The following is a 19192-nucleotide window of genomic DNA, read 5'->3' on the forward strand; positions in this document are numbered from 1 at the left end:
ATTTGGGTTCTAATTAGTTTTAGTAGCTCCTACATTTAATTTCTTTTTTTTAATTCTTCTTTATTGGGAGAACTGGATTAAAATCAGATTGCAGAGCAATAACTTGGGAGGAGAGTGACCATGCCCAGCGAGACAACATGATATATACAGTGGCAAGCAATCACAGACAGTAGCTATGATGGAGGAATTAGATTTCAAAAGGGAATTTCACATTTCCCAAGATGTAGCAGGACATAATGCTGCACTGATTCACACAGATGTGCACAAGAATACAACAGCCTTAGAGGTGGAAAAAAATTCAGCTAAGTAAGAGGAAGCAATGTCAATAACGCATTTATTGTAAAATGTTTCCTTTTAGTTAGCTGTTTTCCATATATATCTGACCTTAAACATCAGTGCACACCTATTAATAACCTTAATTTATTACACAGAGTGCTTTGATGATTTCTCTGTCTTAAAATGGGCTGAATCAAAAATGGATGAAGGCACTCCAGGGAAATCCTGGACAATTGTTTTATCCAACCAAGTTCAACCCTCCCTTAAGCAGTCATGTTGCTGAGAATCTACTGAAGGTGGGAGACTGTTTCACTGTGGGAACTGAGCATCATGCAAACATTAATAGGCAATGGAAGAGATGGACTACAATGGAAACCATTTTGTAGCCTCAGCTATAGGTTTCAGTTCAGAGATTAAGGAGAAAGGATTTTAAACAGTCATTGCATTCTCCACAGAACAGGTTTGCCAAACCAAAAAAAGTAGACCTCCATGCTTAGAAGAAAAACCTGCTTGTACCCTTCTGAATTTCCACCATCAGCAGTAAAAGAAGTCTGCCTCTGCGCAGGGGAACAGAGGAAAGAAAACTTGTGATGCAGCAGAATGATGAACTCCATGAGCTTCCCTTTGTCATTAGAGCTTTCTTGAAGAGTGTCATTTCCAAAGAAAAAGACACAGTGCAAGTACTGAATGACATACTGTACTCAATTACGGCTTGGTGATGCAATCAGGCAGGTTTAAAACATCAGCAGGGACAGTAATTTTCCTTACAGTGCCCACAGAAATGTGTATTTTCAGGAAAAAAAAAGACAGAGAGAAACAGTCACATTTGACACTGAAGACAGAGAGCCCGTGCCTAATGGGCTGCAGAAAAAGTCTAAAAGCATTCATCTCTCTGAGCTCCCTGGGTGACCCCTGCAGTGCAGCTGTGGCTACCAAGACATATTGCTGCAGAATGGGCAAAGGACAAGTGTGTGAAGGACAGTTCAAACTTGCACACTTGGTCAGTTTTTCAAAATATTTTGAGGCAAGACATCAGATTGCCTTGTAATTCATGTGACCAGCCTAGTGCAGCCCCCCTCAGCACTGTTAATGTCATAAACCACATTCTGCCAGCCAGAATAAACATATTAAACATAGTAGCAAACAGAGCTCTAAATGAGAGGCATTATTTTCTATCTGTGGGATGCCTGGGAATGGCTACCTGAAAACAGAGGCTAGACAAGATGAAGAGAATAAAAACAGGTATTTATTTGAAGGGCCTTCAAAGGTACACCCTGGGAGTCAAAAGCCTCTGAGGGGCTCCACCCAAGATGGACAATGGGTCATGGGTTCTTCACACTTTTATAAGTTTGGTCCATTTGCATATCAGGGTTAATTCTCCAATTATAATTTCAGGTAGTGATGCAATTACCCCAAGTTTGCCTCTCCTCTCAAGGCTTTAGATTACACATTTTGGGGCCTGGGACAACAAAGTGTCCTTGAAGTACAAACCTAGGGAGGCTTTGTTATGTCTACCTAGCATGAGAGAGCAGAATTAACAGGCTACAGGAAACTTCAGTTACACACTAGGCAGTACAGGGTTTGAAAAATATAAAAGTTAAAACCTAAGGCATCATGTGTTCAGATGCTGTGTGCAAAACATAGACAGGTGTAAACCTATAGCTACTGCCAAGGTGTTCCAAACTTTCTGAGAGCTGTACTTCCTGCAACACTGAAGAGCATCACACCCCCAATCTCTTACACCACAGCAGTATTAACCCCCTACAGAGCCATATTCAGACAGGGGACAGTCGCATGCATCACTAGCAGCTTCATCACTATGACAACCTTAGGACAGAGGCCGTGTCAAACGTTTCCTCTATTGCTGGACACTGCTCTGAAAATAGTGCTGCCTCTCCAAAACAGATGAGATGACCAGCTTTGTCAATTTAGCTGATTATTTTGTTTCACCCAAATTCCAGCAGTCCTTTGCTTTCCAGGTTGGTGCCCCACAATGTGGAGCACACAAAATCTAGGTAAAAATTGAGTTAACTAGAGTAGCAATGAATATTGAAATACTTACTCTAGAACCTTCCTATCAAAAAACCTGGCACAAAACAGAATGCACAACCCTCCCATGAATGTTGTTGCTTTGCATTCAATCTGGATACACAGAATACTCAAGTTTTGTGTAGGCACATTTTAGGGTAGGCATGTCTCTGTTCAGTAAGAGACAGGGCCAAGAGCACAGGAAGATGAGGTTTGCTTCTGCCCTTGGGTGTGCTGAACACACCAACCTCCCTGAAAGTGAAAGACAGCATCACTGGAAAGTCTGGAAACAAACAGCTTTATTTTACTTCCTGTGGAGTGGGGCAAATTGTAATTCACCTAATGAAACAGGGTGTGAAATCTAGAGGGGAAGGGAGAGTGAGATGGAAGATTTTCTTTGTAATGTTTACAAAGCCCAGCATTATTGGTAAACTCTGGGAAGGGGCAGTGAAACAGTGACGTTCTCCCACCCTGCAGTTCAAGACTGAAGACTTATAAAGAACCCAGCAAAAGAGGAATAAAGATTTTGCATCTACATCCATCTCCCCACAGCCAGCAGCAAGAAAGGTCATCAGTGACCTTTATATTGTAGTTCAGAACACACATGAAAATCTTGAAATTGCTGTTGAACCCACACACACACAGAGCCCTTTGAAAAGTAGGTCCATGTCTCTGTTAAGGTCAGCTCTGCCAGGAGTCTTTTCTCAGGGCTGCAGGAACTCCCAGTAGTCGTCCAATAAATATGAAGCACACAATGAAACAGAAGAGAGGGTGGGTGTTTTAGCTATCTTGTTGAGATTTTCCTGTGTTCAGTGCTCTCAGCAATATAGGGCGACCTTAAAATTGCAAATCAGAGCTGTCTGCCAAACCCTGAACTACATCCCTCCATGGGTTCTCTGCCTGAGGACAGCAGAACAACTGCTCTGCATAGAAACTTTGGCTGAAAAAATGTTAAGAGATGTAATTTAGCAGCTGAAGACTACTGTAGTGGTATTGCATGAAAGGCAACTCATTCTTTTTTCTTCACTGTATTTCTAAGCTGGTCCTTACTGGTCTAACCTTTTCTGAGGGGACAGATTATGGATATTTCCTTGTCATTGATAAATGCAAACTCTGCCACAAATTTCAATACCTGGGATTAGTTTTAGCATCAGGATTAAATATTTACCCTCTATAGCCTAAGAGAAGAGAAATCTTTAAAAATTCCAATTGATCAGGTCACTGGGTTTTTTCCTCATTCTCAGCCTGGGTTTCTCCAAGAAGACTTTAAGAGTTATGAAGTATCACAGCACCTGCTGCAATATATGTTTATACCTGGACAAACTGAGGTCAGTTCTAGTTCAATCTAATTCTGATTTTAAAATAATAACAACCCTTCTTATTAAACAGCCAATTCACTCCTGAAATGCATTTAATCTTTAGATTCAAAGTACAATTCTTTAGATTCAAGGTAAAAAAAGTTATCATTTTACCCAAAAGCAAACAGAGTAAATAGGAAATGCTTTGTATAACAAAGAGAGGAGAAAAAAAGAAGAGTAGAACAGCAGAACTTCAAAACAACTAAGGCAGAGAGAAAGCACCAAAGCCTTTACTATCACTTGTTCTGAAATAAATAGTAATTCCCCACCCTCCCCAGCCTTCAAATCCTCACTGTTGAACTCAACCCCATAACACTTTTCCTGCTGCAATGGGTGGAGAAGCTGAGAGACAACAGATAAATACAGATAAATCCACTTTCTGTAACATATTCACTTATCTTGAATCAATAGTCATTAAATAGCTCTTGCCTGTGTGTAATAAATAGCAGCGATGAGGTGGACACAACATGCATCCACAGGGGTGCTCTACATCACCCACTTACAGGTTGAGAGTGGCAAAAGAAATTAAAGGGGTTTATGTGATACTGTGATAATTCTAGATAATTTGCCTTTTATCCCTTCCTTTCTGCTGTTAGCAATATCAGCATCACTAACCAATTCATGGGCACTTTAGGAATGCAAATAAAGGTGGAGAAGGCGCCTGTTTGCTGTGAAGAGTTGATTTTACTGCACCAGCTTTTCTGTGGGGCACATGGAAACCCAGGGAAGGCTAACAGGGTGAGAAGCAGGGCAAAGCAGTGGATGGAGCCCCCTGTGCTGCTGAGGGAAGGGCACTACCAACACCGGCTTTGTCATCAACCTGCTGCCTGCCTTTTGCCCTCTGCATTTGTAACATGAAGATAAAGGTATTTACTGCAATTTAAAACTATTTTGGGATGCAAAGCCTGCATAAAATCTGCCTTGGAATTATGCATCCCTACAAACAAGTCCACTGTCTCCAGTTGTCTGGGAAAGAAAAAATGAATTAGCAAAGCAATGGTTCTCTACCCTAGTGCCACACCTCTGGGCCCTGATCAGCCTACTCACCTCTGCCCACCATCCACTGCCTACCAAATTCTATTTAATATTTCATCACTGTCTTGGATGATGGACTGGAAGGTGTAATTGTAAAATCAGCCCAACGAGATGCAGGGTACAAGCAGGCTGAGAGACAGAATCAGAACCCAATAAGAACCTGATAAATTAGAAAGAAAGCTTTAAATCAACAAGATGCATTTCAATAAAGACAAGTTCAAACCACTACAACAGAGTAAGGAGAAACTGAAAACAAAAATACAAACCACAAAGCAGCTGGTGATGCAATAGAAGAAATCATGAGCCCCAGGTTTGTAGCACAAAGAGGATATGCACACACTGACCATCAACAGTGCAGACAAAACAGCAACCTTGAACTCCAAACACATCACTGCCATGACACACACCTCCTAAGAGTTATTTCTTTTCACTCATAAGTGCCCAAGTCTTAAAGTGGAAAATGCATGTTTTTGTCATGGGCTGAAAATATACTACTTGTGATGGGAGTTAAGTGTCATAAAATTTTGTTCTTTTATTTTGAGATTATTTTAACTTCTGAGAAAACCACTTATCTAGAGCAGGAAAAGCAAAAAAAAATGGGGGCCAAGCATATTAGAGCAAACATAGGTTGAATCTTCACATAGTAGTGAGATAGAGATCAAAGGAGATGTAACAGCAAAATAAGCAGGCAAGGAGAAGCTACATAAACCTGGAATGTCAGAATCTGTGCCAGCACAGTCTGCTAAGCAGGAACCTGGTAGATTACACTGGCACGCACCAGAGGACTCTTGCCCATTTGGTGTTTGTTCATTCTTCCCCTCACTCTTGCCCTCAGTGTGGAAAACATCCAGCCCTTGAATCTCAAATGCCAGTGTTTGCCAGCCCCTTTTCTGATTGCTTCTCCTTTGTTGAGATTACAAGCTCTCAGCAGCCAGCACCTTGTTTCATATTATGCTACAAAACACCCACCACTGTGCTGATGTTCTAACAAAGACAAGACAATGGTCTTTCAAAGGGCTGATTAAGAAAAGCTATTATTCATCTCCAGGGTCTCATACAATTCCCTTCAGGAAGATAAATAGTGCTACAAATATAGGCCTTTGTGAATAAGGCACTGAGATGACAAAGACTTAATTTCCATAGGAGGAAAGATATACATTTGAGTTATGGCCGCTTTTATTCTGGTGTATGGGTTTCCAGCCAGAATTTAGTTGCAGCATCACTAAGGAATAAAAAAAAAAATAAATAAATTAAGTAATATTAAAACATATGGTATCTATACATTACTGAAGAGACTTTTGGTAGCAACCACCATGTGATAAGAGAGTCAGTAGTTAATGAAGAAGTCCAGTTAGTTTGTTGAGAGATGTGAAACTGCCTGGCCTAACAAACCTTGAATTTTATGTGACTCTTCCAAGCATCTTCAATAAGTCAGCCAAAACAAAGGCTGACTTATTGAAGATAACAAAAAACTAGAAAAAACACACACTTCATGAGTTTCTAAAGGCTCTTGCAGACTTGTTTCCCCTTAAATATTTGCTGGTATTATTGCAAGTTAAAGATGTGCATCCAGTGGAGAAAAGGACTTTGAGTTTATAAGCTGCAAAAGTAATGAATGTTCACAAAGACAAATAGATGAACACTATTTGTGCCAAAGGGAAAAATGGGAAGTGCAAGTTTATGCTGTTGAAGGATTCTGCCTTCTGGTTTTAGGAATAAGGCCCATCTGGATTTTTGAACTTTTCACAGCAGTGTCAGACAAATAAGTACTGTAAATAAATGCTCCAGTTGAAGTGACTCCAGTATGTTTTACCTTGTTTGTGGCACTGAAATTCCACTGGGGAGGAAAGTTTGCATGGAAAGCACACTTTCTACAAAGAGATGTGGTTTTTTTCTTCCTACAGCTTAAAGATGTGGCCATATATATGAATTCTTATAGGCACCACATGCACCAGTCCAACTAAAGTGACAGCCTTCACATCCTGCATGGTGTTTGAACTGAGTTCTGCTCAAAACTACTGGAACATATCACTCACCACACATTAAAAAAAATTCAGCCCAAACAGTCCAAGCACCTTTCCCATTCCAGCCTGGGAGGCTGGGCAATGGACTCCATTCACAACTGTACCAAAGGGATTACTCTGAAAAACTCTCTTGAATTACAAGAGCAAGCATTGGATGTGAAGGAATTCATGGGGGAAGTCAGGCTGAATTCCTGCTTTCTGATGTGAGGAAAGCAGTGATTCCTATCTCTTCAGTGAGATTCAAAAGATTATCCTTGAAAAATCTCATTTTTTATGACACAGCTCTCTAGTGGTGGATTTCTTTACTTTAAAAATACAACAAATGCCACCAGAGCCTAATGTACCTAATTTTGCCAACATCCTCAGAAACAGAAATCACAAGTGACAGTCAAGGTTGTTTCAATATTAAGACCTATAAAAAAAATTAGAATTCCTTTGGGGAGAAGGTCTTTCTTAAACAAAGCTTAATTAGAAATTCCTCCTGCATTTTAAAAGACTTATCCAAAGAGTTAAAAAATGGCTATCAGCTACTTGGATACTCAATGAGAATGTCAAAATAAACCTCTGCAGTTTTCAATTTGTTATACTTAGAACCAGTTAAGAGAGAACCTGCCCTGGACCCAGTAAGTTTGTGGGAGGGTTGATAATTTTCCTTATATTCTCATGAGCAGCAAAGTTTGTCAGCTTTCAAATATTTCCAAATCACTTGAGCTGTAACATTTCCTTTGAGGTAGCTAAACTCTTCTGAGATATGTCCTGTCTACTGCAGGGCTCTGCAGGCATTTTGTGGTAAAAGGGTTTTGACGCTCAGCTGCTCAATAATTAGAAGGTAAAAACCAAATGGAAATTAACTTCAGCTCAATCAGCCTTTATCATTCTATAGTTATATCTAGAAAGTTGTCAGATGCTGATTAACCAGGGCTGTTCAGAACTGTTTTAATGAGTCAGAACTAAATAAATAGATTATTTTGTGAAAAGAAGTAAAAAAGGAAAAAAAAAAAAAAGAATAAAAGCTGCTAACATGATGGGTTTAGACTTGTATCACAGAACCAGAGAATATATTGAGTTGGAAGAAACCCACAAGGATCACTGAGTCCAACTCCTGGCCCTGCACAGCACCATCCCCAAGAGTCACACCAGGTGCCTGAGAGCGCTGTCCAAACACTTCTTGAACTCTGTCAGGTTTGGTGCTGTGACCACTGCCCTGGGGAGCCTGTTCAGTTTTCACCCTCTGGGTGAAGAACCTTTTTCTAATATCCAGTCTGAATAAGTGTTATTGACGTTTTATTTAGATGGTGATAATTAAATAATTCACTCTGTCAATAGCAATAAGATAAAATCAGAAAGTAGTTAACATTTTAAAACATGACCATACATGGGCACACTGTAACCTTGAGCTTGTTAATAGCCTGTATTTTCTGTCTGTAAAGACAGACATATAATTCATCTCTGACAAACCTGCAAAGTCTCCCTAATCAGTAAAAGCCAACAGGATAAATAAAGCAATTTAGACAGCTGCACAGAACCAACTCATATTATTAGCAATCATTATTATTATTGTTGTTTCTGAGAGCTAAGAAATTGGAATATTATTACCAAAACCCACATATAGCCACAAAGAAATGACAGTTCTCTTAAGGATTGTTTTAAATCAAACCAAGAAAGTGTAACTGGGTGGGCAGTTATCACTATGGAAGTAGCTGAGCAGAGTATCAGAGGTGGGGTTTCTGTCTAAATGTGATGTAAAGGATCACGTTTACAAAATTCTTGTCCTACAATGCCACAAGAATACTTTTCATATTTCCTTCATATGCTGTTGGAGGAAGATCAGAAGGCTAAATAGAAATAGATCAAAAGGCTAAATGTCTTTCTGGTAACTGAACACAAGCAACAAAACTTATGAAGTAGTGAAGAAGAGCTGTGAGAGAAGAGTGAATAGATATATAGTTAATTCAAGCAACTTCAGAACTGCTTAATACCAAGAGCAGAAAATTTTGGTGTTTTTTCCTCACAGATTTAGAATATGGGCCATTTTCCAGAAAAAATAATGACAAAATCTCATTAAATTCAATGGAACAGAATCAATTCTCATGATTCCATCTTTAATGGCAGTTGTAGCTACAAAACAGGTGTCTAAGGGGACTTAAGCAAAATAGCAAAATGTTGAGAGATTATTTAGTGCAATGAAACTGAAACTAAGATTTTAAAGCACAAGTATAGAAACTGCTTTAGACTGGGGAAAATGAAGATACAAGGAGGGGAAAAAAACAGCCTAACTGTGGTTGCAGGCTGAATTGATCAAGGCCAGAAGGCAGAAGATCTTCACAAATAGATTCACAGCACAGAGAGAAGTCAACAAAAAGAGATCTGTAGGTTGAAGCTCACAATATGAATTATGGATTAAAATAATCCTACCTGTCCCTCCATCACTCAGCCCCCATATAGCTATTACAGGACAACAATCATCGTTACTCATTTATCTTGGTGTTCATTATCTCAAAGATGGCAACCCCAAAAAAAAGCTTATCTGGCTTAAAGATTTCTGCCCCAGAAAGAATCCACATCTTGTAATGTCAAATGTAAAACCTCTTGTGGGCCCAGGGAGGGCAGGACCCTCTTAAGCCTGTAAGGAAGCTTACACCACTCTGCAGCTGCCAGGGTTTTAGCTGCCCTCTTTCTGCTCCAGAGGCCCAACAGATACAGAGGTTTTTCCTAACAGGTAGATTACCTCTGATCACCTTATATCAGTTCTTCCTTGCCTTTGTACCTTTGAAAACTCGTTCTTCAAATTTCTGCCTTGCTTCTCTTATCTGCCAAAGTCCCTTCCATTTAATTAGAATTGTTTAAATTTCAAGTGTGCTTCTAAAGAACGCATTTTAGTTACAATAAAATATTGTATCTTATCTCTTGAACACATTATTGGGGCTCCCACTTTCCTCCCTTTCTTTTCCTTTTATATTCTGGGGTGTGCATGCTGTCCCCTCTGTGATGCTAATAAGGTGCTCTTTATGTGCCTCCATGCTGAGTCCAGGGATTTAATTTCCTAAGTTTTTCCTTACAGGCAGTTTTTAATTTCTTTTAAATAGAGTTTCCCTTTTGCAGGCTAACATTGCTTTTCTACCCTTTGGTGTGATACCTCTGAACAACATTAGGATTGCTGACCTCACCCCATGCCCATTCATCTCCTCACAGGTGCTTAGAGAGACAGAGACACATTCCTGGCATTTTTATCTCTGTCACTGTGGTTAACTGATTTAGAAATTCTGCAAAAAATTTATGTCCACAAAGGTGTGAAATTGTTCATTTTCTGGCCTAGGTGGAGATCCACAGTCAGGCAAGGCCAATACACCTGGCAAAGTCCTGAGGAGCTGTGGAGGCCTCCAGTGCAGTGACCACTCTGCTCAGCTGAGGGAAGTAGAGGCTGCTGAGGCTGCAGCTGCAATTAAAATCAGTATAAAAATGCTTATCTTTCATTAAAAACAGAAAGTGAGAAAATACTTGATTCTGTTCCTGAATTTAATTCTCCATGATTGTTGTAGTTGCAAAAGGGGAGCACATTTCCATGAGGAAGAGGCCAAGAGCACTGTGCAATGAGGGGGAACATGATCTGTAATGGAACCTCTGTGAAAACATCATGAAACAGTGTGAAGACATCTGGTTTATGACCACTAAATAATACCCAAGTCTACTCATTTTGGTCAGTGTCGGAGCTGCCTTGCCATCTGACAGTCATCTGCTTTCCTTTCCAATTCCATTCCATTAGGGAAGGGGCTGGAGAAAATTTTGAAAGCACACAATAAGCAATAAAATAAATAAAAGAAAGCAAACTACATTTATTAAATCAAGCATCCTATGCAAGAGATTTAGGGCAGTTACTTATAGTGTTTGCATTTTAAAAAGGTCAAATTAAATTAACCATTAATTTTTGCCAGAGTTGCCCAGAATAGTCTCAGAAATTTAATCTAAACAGGCTGATATAAAGCATTAATTTGCTCCAACTCCCTCAATCATTCTCTTACAGGACACAAATCAAGTGCAGTGAAGGAGGAGACTCATTTTTGGATTATCTGTGTATCTGGTAGAAGGACTATTTGCAGTTAGGACTATTACTATTCTTTTTTAGGCATGGTCAAAAATAAATGGGCTGGAAACAAACTGTGCTTTCTTATTGTTTCTTTGGGTGAAGTTACAGAAAGCAAAGGAAAACAGTTTTATTTCCGCTTGGCAGAAGTGTGTTCATAAATTTTTTAAATGGCTCAGTTGAAATGCCTACAAACTTCAGTGCTGCCCACATGGAATGAGAAATTTTTTATTCACTTGTACATGCATGAGCCCAATATATTATTTATATTGGAGAAAGATGAGGCAAGAAAGAAAAAACTGCTGTACTCAGGAGAGCAGATTAAACAGTCTCTTGACGATAAAAAAATAAAACAAACAAAAAAAAACCCAGCCCTAAGTACATTCAGTATTTTTATTTCCCTCTGTTGCTGTGTTTATTTTGCTGTCTGTTAGTCACATGTATCATTTAATCAATGTTTTCTCTGATATTTTGTCTGAGATAATTGGACACCTTTGTAACCCCTTAGCTGCTCCTAGAAGACAGGGAATCACAGCAGCTACTGGAAGATACTTCCAGTATTGGATACAGAATATCCAACACTTCCAGAAATATTCTAAAGGTGAAGCACAGGCCAACAAGAACAAATACCCTACCTATTTTTGACCTGAGGATGCAGCAGTCAGGGTCTCTTGCTTCTCTAAAGCCACTGATTTTCATGAAACTTGTAGAAATTTAACTGTCTTTCAGATCTTCAACCTTTTTCCTGGAGTGCTGACATTACTTCTAGAGATTTTGCTGTGTGGGAGGAACTCCCCTGGAAGGCAGCAAACTTAATTTTTCCTTCAGAAAATAACCTAAATTGGTGCCTGGAATGTGTTTGTCCTAATAAACTTACCCTTGGCCAACTGATCACGCGGGTTTCTGTGATGGGAACAGCACCTGTCACAAGAATGAAGTCCTTGAGTGAGGCATATTCCATTTTTGCAGCTGTCTTCACCAGGCTTGTTTTACTCCTCAAAGATCTTGGAATAATCTATGCAAGTGGAGAAGGAAAGAACATTTTAAGGTCAGTTACACCTGAAGTCAAGGTTTGGCAGAAAAAGCAAATAGGAACATGGCAGAAATAGCCAACTCTGCAATATTCAGCAGAAAATCAGGCTGTCAGGCTTTGACAATTGATTTAACTTAGATTTAAATTTAGCCTGATAAGGATATTTTTAGTTGCTGCAATTAGTGCATCTAATAAAACCCAGAGAATTAAAATTGTGTTTAAATGCAGATCTTGGAATCAATCAGAACAAACACAAAAGGGTTATTCCCATGGGTGTTACACCTGTTTGTAGGCCTCAACATGTATTCCTGAGTGAATCACTGGGAGCCTGATGGCTGATAAACCCAGGCAATGATTAATCAAATTTTTTTTTTTTTCTGATACACCCTTCCCGCCTAAAATAAAATGGGGGAAGTCTTACTCATAACTCATCTAACATTACGAAAATAAGCAACTCTCAACATTAATTCAACAGTTCCATCTAATCTCAAATGAGATAAATATTGAATGCAAACTTTCTCTGTCTTTTGGGCAGAGCAAAACTGAACATAGTCAAATTTATGCCTTGGTTTTTTCAAGTGTGAATTTGTCTGTATGCAAGAGGAAATGCAGATCTTCATGATGCAAACTTATAAATTTGTGCAAAAGTTCTATCATATCTGTAAATGCTTGCATACAAAATGGATATACTGGAATAAAGACAGGCTTAATTTCCTTAAAAAAAGAAAATAGAAATTTTAAATTGCAGTTCATAACAACTTATCATTACTCAAAGTTCAGTGATTTAGCCCTAGGTTCTGAATGTGACCTGGATTGAATTCCATGTCAAAAACCACCATGGATAAAACTGGTCCACACTCATTTATTTATTTGAGAAAGTTTTCTTTTTCAATTAAAAATGTATCCTGACCAAATAATGCACATTGTCAAGAGAACTTGCTACCAGGGAAAAAAAACAAGTGTACATTCAACAATTTGGAGAGTTTTTGACACAGGAATCTAAACAAAAATTGTCTTTTGTAAATGTGTAAGACACTGAGCTAGATGACATTGCATTACAGCTGATAACAAAGAGGCTTTTCCAAAGCAAAGATATCATTCAACAGTAATTCCAGATCTTTCCACTTGAAAAGTCTCTGGAGGTTATGCACACATTTTATATATGTGCGTGCATACACCTCCTTATAAATAAGTATATACTCAACATCACACTTTGCCAAACCCCCTGCACTCCCAAGACACCACAAAGGGAATTAAAAAGCTCATAGAATCATCCCCTAGCCCATGTTGATACCAGGGGTTGCCCCACCCCAGGTGCAGCTTGATCTTATTAAACCTCCTGAAATTCCCACTGGCCCTCTACTCAAGCTCGTCCAGGTCCCCCTGGATGGTATCTAAATAACATTGTCAGAATTAAATGTGCAGTGCAATATTTCAAAAGCAATCTACTTCAAGGCTAAAAATATCAAGGAGACTAAATTAATTTGAGCTTTAAACTTGAAAAGATTTCATGCCTCTTGTTTGTGTATTCTTTGCTGTTTGGTATGGCAAAAGCAACAAGATTAAAGCTTTTCAAAAAGAGAGAGCTAATTTGTTTATACTATATATTGGCAGTAATCCAAGTGAGGGGAAAAAAAAAAGCTGTCTGGCAAGAAGGTCCAAACCAAGGAATTAAAAATTAGGTTCCATACTGCATAAATAAAAAAAAGAACTCAATTGTTTTCTTAACAGTCAGAAATTCTCTGCTGTCAAGGCTATCCTTTATCTGCTCCCTTGTGATATATTCCAGAAGAAATCCCATCCACACTAAATTCCAAATGAATATGAAGCATTTACTTGTTTTTGGCAAATGTGAATTAATAATTTTCAGCACATCTCACCGTAATTCCTGTCCCAGAGGTATTCCTTGTGCTGGAGTTGGGGAAACAGACACTGTAATTGAGATGATGCATCTGTGTCAAAGTATTCTTCTTAAAGGCACACACCTGGACTGTTCTTCAGGTGCATTTCTGTGCTGATGGATCACAGATCAGATCACCTCTAAGGTTTTGCCACCTTGGACATCTCAATGGCACTAAAATATTGAGTTTAATTCAGTCTCCAGAACTAAACAACATCCAAACAACACTTCCAATTGGACAGCAGTTAGTGGAGGGAAAATTCTGAATCTCTAAATATGAGCTTTGCTTCTTTAATCTATTAGTTGCTCTTCAGAATCTTGGTATGCAACTTGAACTTGCCTGCTAATATCATCCTTCCTCTTCATAAGTATGACAGCAGTTCATTCACTCTGAAAGTTCTCAGTATTTAGGCAGAAATGTTTGTTTGCAAACATTTCATGTGTTTTACCCTCGGTCTTCAGGAAGGAGCTCATGGTAATGGCAGGAATACAGGTGGTGGGAGGTGCATCCACTAATTTCCTAAGCCAGAGATCTGAAACAAGAAGCTGTTTCTCTAACATAATTTTCCTCTGTGCTTGTAGACACACAATATGGATAAACATAAAAACATATGTATAAACATAAAAACAGAGTGGTTTCAAGGTCTTGAAAAAATGTTTACCACCTGTCTGTCCTATCTGAAAGGTCTTACCTCACTTATAATGAAGAAAAGAATTAGCATACTTTCTACCTTGAAAGAAATGTAAATATTTGCAGTGCAGACAGGTCAGAAACTTGCTGGGTTCCACCTACTCAGGCCAAGAAAGAAAAATTTGTGGGGAATGTGTGACAGACAGTGAACTACCTGAGAAAACATGTTGTGTCTAGAGGCAGGGTTTTTCTGAGCAAAGCCAAACCTCCAACAAAGCAGAGCACCAGTTCTTCAAGACACACACAGCAGAAAGTAGAGCTGTCACTATTGATATGGAAATGACAAGTGCCTGTGTATTTTGTGAATGGAACAGGGGAAGACAGGAGCAGCAGGCTGGGAGACCAGGATGGGGCACAGACTGCTTGGCTGTGGCCTTGTCTGGAAGAGAGACATCTTGACAGCACCTGGCAGCACTTCCCTCCAGCAGCCCGGGATCAGCACATTTCACATTTTCAGAGTCACGATCAAAGATAAACAGCCAGGGTAGAGCAATTCACTCCAGGGAAGGCAGAAAGCGCCTGACAACCAGACCTTCTCCATTACTGCAGAGTTTAAAGCAGCACAGCAAAACTGCACATTGCCCAGGCAGCTGAATGTCTCCATCCCTGCCCAGGTGGCATGAGCATGGCAGGGAGATGAAGCAGAGAATGCCTCAGATTTCAATTGCAGTCCCAGCACAAGCACTGACCTGCACTGATCCCTGTTACCTCCTTTGTTTGGTCTTTCATCCTTTCTGAACTCTGAGGGAGCAGGGAGTTTGATGTTTGATCTGTAAGCTTCAAGGGTAACCTGCAGCACTCCAGGAATTTAAAACAAAAAGGGTTTTTTTACATCAAAAGTACAAAGTACAGATTTCTTTGTTGGTTGTCACCTTGGATGCCCCTAGTACCCAGCAATAGCCCAAAACTCCACAGAGGGTAAAACACAAGCAAAATGTCCCTGTAGTCTTTCTGGGTGGGCAAGATTGTGAAGATCTCTAACTCATCTCCACAGTGACACATGTCAATGGTGATCAGCCATGGGCAGTTTTAGACTGAAATGGAAAAAGACAGTAACAACTGAGTAAGAGCAGCAGCATCTGAGGCTAGAAGGCTCCAGGTAACAATGAGTTGCTGAAGTGAAGAGCAGCACCAAAACCCTCTTCTACCCTTATCTGCTGGTTTCACCTCCAACTCTCGGCTATCCTTTTGCCTTGAAGCACTAAAGCCACCACCAACGTGTGAAGGGCATGAGGCCTTCTTACCTAGTCAGCAAGGCTCTTGTGTAAAAGCACGAAGAAAAGCTGATGTGAACAGTTGCAACAATGAAGGATAATCAGGGATCACTCAGGAATTCTCACATACTGAGCCAATGTTTAACGGCAACATAAACACAGATTTCAGGAATGTCTGTGAAGAGGAATCCACTCCTACAAAAGAGCTTACAAACCAGTAAAGAGAACGGTATGATGCCTTAGGTTTTAACTTTTCTATTTTTCAAACCCTGTACTGCCTAGCTTGTAACTCTGAAGTTTCGTGTGGCCTGTTAGCTGCTGCTCTCTCATGGTGGTTAGACATAACAAACACTCTCTAGGTTTGCACTTCAAGGACACTTTGTTGTCCCAGGCCCCAAAATGTGTAAACTAAAAGCTTCTGAAGAGGAGAGGCAAACTTGGGGTAATTGCATCGTTAACTGAAGTTATAATTGGAGAATTACCCTGATATGCAAATGGACCAAACTTATAGAAGTGTGAAGAACCCGTGACCCAGCATTCATCTTGGGTGTAGCCTTTTGGCTGCCCAGGGTGTACCTTTGAAGGCCCTTCAGATAAATACCTGCTTTTATTCTCTTATTCCTGTCTAGCCTCTGTTTTTAGGTAGCCACATCAAGGCATCAAGTAAAAGAGAAAGAAGGGCAAGGAAGAACGACAGTGTTGCTTTGTGGTGGCTCGGGAATCAAATACATATCAATGGAAGATAACACAGTAGAATTTTTTTGAGGTTTTGTTGAGGTTCTTTTAATGCAACTATATTAACTTTTTAGTCTATAAGTAGTCAAGGTCTAACATCCTTAACCACAGAATCTCATTCCACCACAAAGACCCATTCTGAGAGAAGACCACAAAACCACAGACTGAAAAGTAAATGCTGAGAAAACAGCGTGGGAAAGTCTGATAAGCTCCAGACCAATTTTCATGCTAAATCAGCAAGAAATGGCAAAGCTGGGGCAAGAATCTGCCAAAGTCCACTGTCACAAACCGTCATCAACACAATGGAATATTCACCCACTCCCATGAGGTGGAGTCTTGCTCTACACAGATAGAGACCACAAGCCTGTATTTACACCTGGTGAAAGACAGGAGTCTCTCAAAGACCTTCTGAACACCTCTCTACCCACCTAGCAGTCCTATCTGTCTCCTTGCACATCAGTATAACCCTCTTTCCTCCCCCCACACCCAGGGAACAGCTGGCCTTGGCCTAGTTAAGTCTATCGTCTCTCATTAGGTGATATATTGCACATTCCCTAAACAGCTTCAACCTACGGATTTATGAGGCTGTTATAGGTGGTGTGCATGTGTTGCGCTCTGTCATCAAGATGAGGGGGAAAAAAAAAGAGGGAATTTAGTGAAAAGGCATTCTGGCATTTGGCATTTTAATTTGGAGACAACAGCTGAGATTGTGAGCAGCTACTTTGTTTCTGTCAGCCTGAGGCTTTCGGTGAACACTGAACTGTGTTTGCTTCAATCTCGATGAAACTCAAAAAACCCAAAAGGAGGAACCACAAAAGGAAAGGTGTCCACTGAATTACGCAAATAAAAGGTTCATGCAAATTAAGTGTATTATTACGAGGATACTATTTAATCAGCAGCTCAGTTAATGACAGCACAGTGCCAGTGACCCTCTAGGCTTTACGATAGACACAAACTCTGCCTCTTGGTGTTTCCTGTGAGCTCTGATCTGCTGTAGCTCTCAGCAAACAAAATGACATGCCAGCAACAGGCTCTGCTGAATGCCTCACTCTCCAAGCCAAGTAATGGATGCTCCTGTTTAAGGGACAGTCCAACGTGCACCTAAAACTTTCTTTTTCTGTCTAACCTCTGGTTTTCCTTCTTTTCCATCCTGCTATTATTCAAATTACAGCAATGCCCAGAGTCTATGTACTGCCACCATGCAGACATATCACAGAAAACAGTTGTATTTCCATCTGGAATAAACAGGAAGAAATTTTAAGCATATGCTGAGAACAGAGATGTGGATAGTTTAAGTGTCTTGTCCAAGGTCAGAAGTGAAGTCTGATGACAAAATTAATCTATGCACTTTCCTTTGGATTAATTCAGTTCAGGAAGGGAATTCATATTTTTCTGCAAGGGCTGAGTGTAGGAGAAGTGCTTTGCTGGAAGATCAGACTGGAGTAATGTACCAGGCTTTTCTTCTACAATGAATAGCACCAATCCTCTCCTCCAGAACGCTCAATTTAAGGTCATGGACTTCAGCCAGCTTAAAACCAAACACATAATTAAGACCTTGGCTGCAAAGAGGTTCAGTTAAGCCTGCAAACTGGTGCACAGCCATCCCCTGAATTCAGACCACCTGTACTTTCTGCAACAATCCCTGTTCTCAGATATTAAAGGGAGTTGCATGCAGATGCATCAATAGGAATCACATTCACGTGTCAGGAAGGTATAATTTGCTACTCTCAGGAATCAAAAGAGTTCTTCCAGATTTTCATCTGCATAACAAAATGAAAATTGCTGTTCAGTTTCATTCCTTGGAGTCTTGCTGACTTTTCCCTCCCACTGAATAGCTAAATTATTTTCCAGATATATTAAGTTCACTTCCTTGAACTTTAATTTTCTTAATATATTTTTTGCCCCTTTCTTCAGCTTCTAAATGCTTGTGTGAAATTAAACTTGTCCACCCTCACCAGCACTCACCACTTTCCTCGAATTAACTGCCTCTGGAAATTTCCATTTTAATTCTCTTCCAGATCAAACCCAAAGATATTTATTAAAATCTGAAAGTTGCTCAACTGGATATCTTTCCTTTGTATCTGTGGCTGGATATTCCAATTTTCAGGCCATGTGACAATACCCTCCATAAATCAATCTGAAATAATTTTTAACTAAGCATTCAGAGCAGCTCCTCTGAGCTCCCTCTCTGAAGCCAAAGGACTTTCCTCACCTGATTCTCACCTGTGCCAGCACAGGTTACATAGCCCGAATGAAAACCTTGTACTGAGCTAAGAGCTTCTACTCACCTTCAAAACAACAAGTGACAGAGGTTTTCATGCACTCAAAGAGCCCTTCACAACTTTCTAACCTGTCTTATTCCTCTCAGTGGATTTGCTTGTGATTGCCTCGGTGCAAACCCTTAGTAACATCCTGTAAGTGAATTTTTATTGAATACGTTGGTAGAGAACTCACATTTTACTCCCAGCACACACTGGAACCCCTGCTATCTCACTTAATAACACATTCCTGCTTCTGTTCTTTACAACACTTCAAAACTCAAACATTTCTGTGTTTCTTTAAAAAATACAAGTATTTTCCTCAACAATTCTGTCGCCGCAGTTTCTGCTTTCACATCCAATATGTTTATCCCTGCTGATGTGCAATTTCAAAATGACTAGCACAATGCTTTTAAATTATAAACATCCTCAAAATAGGTTATTTGCTGCCAAAGCACTCGAATTTATCAACTCCTCCCTTGGATGAAAGATTCAATGCTAATTTTGAAGGACAATGTTATGAAGGTACATACAGCTATTGCAGCATTTTTTTATTAAA

The sequence above is a fragment of the Corvus kubaryi genome, unplaced genomic scaffold (genome assembly GCF_017639235.1).
Source record: "Corvus kubaryi isolate FWS band 111438036 unplaced genomic scaffold, C.kubaryi_AGA036_p1.0 76, whole genome shotgun sequence".
NCBI classification, from domain to species: Eukaryota; Metazoa; Chordata; class Aves; order Passeriformes; family Corvidae; genus Corvus; species Corvus kubaryi.